Raw genomic sequence first — 3,652 nt, 5'->3', positions numbered from 1 at the left:
TTGCCTAGGCTGGTCTCATACTCCTGGGCTCAAGGGATCCTCCTGCCTAGCCTCTTGAAATGCTGGGATTACAGGCATGAGTCACTGCATAAACTAGGGCCAAATGCTTCTCCTCTCAGGGCCTTAGTTGTCACACTGTGAGACAGAGGCTAAAAATTGAACTACTCTAAACAGTTGTGAAGATTTGAATGGCTGAATTCATTAAAGCATCTAGAGCAGCTCTAGGCACATAGAAAGTACTCCAACAATGCTTGTATTCTTCTTTGGCCCCACTGACTTCCACTGCACAGGACAGATTCCATCTGGGTCTTGAAAATTATGAGATGAGGTTGGTCTCGTTTGGTTGCCTGGGTGCTGACATCACCACTGTTGCCCTTGAACTTTACCACTGCATCCAGTGATGAGGCCCTCAGGAAGCCTTCCTGTCTTTATGTCATGCCTATTGGTCCAACAAAACATTTAGCATTTTCTTGCCCCTTGGTAGGGCTCATGATTGTCAAGTGTTTTCTCAGCTCTATGCTGCAGCATGCAACACTCAGTGAGTCTGCCCTCGGTCACTGCTTTCAGCCCCTAACCAGGTAATATCACTACCCTCCTGCCCACCTCTCACCACTGCACCATGCCAAGGAGCAGGCTTTTTTGAGGGACTTTCAGCCTTTCCAGGTTATGTTATCAAGAAATTAGCACAGCTTGGCGGGGCACGGTGGCTCATGCCTGTAATCCCAGCAGTTTGAGAGGCCGAGGCGGGCAGTTCACCTGAGGTCAGGAGTGCGAGACTAGCTAGCCAACATGGTGAAACCCTGTCTCTACTAAAAATATAAAAATTAGCTGGATTTGGTGGTGGGTGCCTGTAATCCCAGCTACTCAGGAGTCTGAGACAGGAGAATAGCTTGAACCCAGGAGGCAGAGGCTGCAGTGAGCCAAGATTGTGCCATTGCACTCCAACCTGGGCAACAAAGCAAGACTCTCTCTCAAAAAAAAAAAAAAAAGACAAGAAAAAAAGAAATTAGCATAACTCCTAATATTGCTGGATATATCCAATACATCTGGAAATCTTTCATACAACAGCTTCCACACAGGTTGAAGAGAACTGTCCATTTTGAGTATAGTATCCTTTAAGAAAGAAAGTTGGGTGGGAATATTTCAAAGATGAAGTACTTATTTTCTAGATCCATCCTAGTCGGAATTCAGACTTGCCAATATACCGTCTTAGTGTATGCACAACTTCTTCTAAGATTTATAGACTGTCTACCTCTGGGTATCATCTTAGGGCTCCCCATGTATGTATAATGTAGGGACACATACAGCTTTTCAGCCATGGGAAAGAGGTGTGTCCACAGTACAAAATGCTCCAAGGCACCAACGGAATGTTAATGACAAATCAAAGGATGAAGCATCTTTAAATCCTAAGGGAAAATTCAAAGCAAAGAAAATTTGCAAATCAAATTTAAACCAGAAAAAAAGCATGCACATAAAAGGTAGGGTTTTAAAAGGTAAAAGCGGCTCTCATTAAAAGTCATTTAAAACACCGAACTGTTTGAGGAATTTCCCTTCCTTGCCCTGTCATGCTCTGTTTTCTTTGAAAAGGCAGAAAATGGGATATAGTGTCAATGTGTTCTTTAGAAACCTATATCTAGAAAACCTCTGAGAAGACAAGAGTAAAATAATTTAAATCAAAACCCTTTAAGCCACTAGATACGATTCTTAGTAGATTTTCTTCAGAAGGACAGGTTGGAAAATAGGAAAGGCCAAAGGGAAGCATTTGTTTTCCTTCTCACCTCAATATGTGTATAGAGTTAAGCCATTGCTCATCTCAAAAAACTTGGATATGGGACAGTCACACAACAGTGTTGCCCGTATATTGGGCCATAGATTTTGCAAACTATCCCGTAAAATTCATTAGAAGTTCCGAAAAACTTTCACACTGAGAAGAGGCCACTTGATACTGATTGCCTATGTAATTTTACCAGGGGTCATTTAGAAGACTTTGGTTCCTCATTTCTGTTTCTCTCAGGAAATGGTTCAATATGATTAGTCATTTTCTTCATATTTCTTCGTATTTCCTTATTTCCTGACTTGTGATTCTAGGGCTTGGTTTTATTAGGCAAGAGTTGCTTTTGACTCTGGTTGAGATACACATAATCACATTGATATAACTAGAAGTTTTTAAAGCCATGTTTACATTTAGATTAACAGAATAGACATTAATCCTTTTCAAGTAGAACATTGGGCAAAAATTAGTCCTTTCGGTTTCCCATTATGACTGTGGTATTGTGGTAGATTATATTTTCCTAAGATGTCCACACCAGTACATTCTATTCAACATGATTTTCTTTCCTTGTAATACTGATATGGTTTGCCTATGTGTCCCCACCCAAATCTCACGTTGAATTGTAATCCCCAATGTTGGGGGAGGGGCCTGGTGGGAGATGATTAGATCATAGGGGCGGATTTCCCCCTTGCTGTTCTCATCATAGTGAGTTCTCATAAGATCTGGTTGTTTGAAACTGTGTAGCACTTCCCTCTTTGCTTTCTCTCTCTGCAGCCATCTGAAGATGTGTTTGCTTCCCCTTCATCCTTCAACGATGATTGTAAGTTTCCTGAGGCCTCCCAGCCATGCTCCCTGTACAGCCTGTGGAACTGTGAGTCAATTAAACCTCTTTTCTTCATAAATTACCCAATCTCAGGCAGTTCTTTATAGCAGTGTGAGAACAGGCTAATACACTGACTCTTCTCCACTGAGAGATTGGGAGACTCCTCCTTTGAGACATACTTTTCCATTGAGAGATCTTTCCTCTCCACAAACTGGATGGACCTATGACTACATTGGAAGCAACGTTGTGTACCTGCTAAAGCTAAGCCATAAAAGGTGATACGGCTTTCACTTGATCCTCTTTGGATTCTCACCCTCAGAACCCAGTTGCCATATTGTGAGGAAGGCAAACAGCCATTTGGAAAGGCCATGGGTAGGTGCTCAGCAGTGCCTTTGCTGAGATTCCAGATGACAACCAGCCTTCATGACCAGACACAAATGTGAATGAGGCTTCAGATGATCCCAGTGTCAAGCGTTCCGGATACCCCAGCAGATGCTGAGTGGAATAGAGATCCTCTGTCCTCACTGATTCTACCCACATTGTGTAATTGTGAACAAATATAAATGTTTATTTTAAGCCACTAAGTTTTGGGGTTGTTGTGTAGCAATATATAACCAGAATAATTACCAACCCAAAAAACATCTCACAGGAGACAGTAGTAAATACCACCATGTTACATGTCTATAGGCTCTCATAATTCATAAAAATGCTAGTGGTAGTTATATCAAGTTAATTATAAGTACTATTGATTGTGATTATTTATATGACAAGGAATACAAGTTTAGAGAGTCTGTTCTAAGTGAGATTTTCTTTTGTCCCTAATCACAATTCTGAAAACTGCCTCCTAGCTATACCATAAATAATCATAAAAGATCTTTTTATTCCACACCATTGAAATGTTACACTAAAACGACTCAAGAAAGCTAGTGTAGCAAGGGCTTGATTTTCTGTGTGGAAAATTTATGTTATGAAATTCTATAGTCTCCATTCTTTCACTTGTTACCCAACATATTAATTGCCTCAGAAGTTTTAAGGAACAAATATTTTATTCAAAGGTT

Source organism: Trachypithecus francoisi, unplaced genomic scaffold (genome assembly GCF_009764315.1).
Source record: "Trachypithecus francoisi isolate TF-2019V2 unplaced genomic scaffold, Tfra_2.0 Lachesis_group15, whole genome shotgun sequence".
Classification (NCBI taxonomy): domain Eukaryota; kingdom Metazoa; phylum Chordata; class Mammalia; order Primates; family Cercopithecidae; genus Trachypithecus; species Trachypithecus francoisi.
This window is presented reverse-complemented; position numbering follows the sequence as displayed.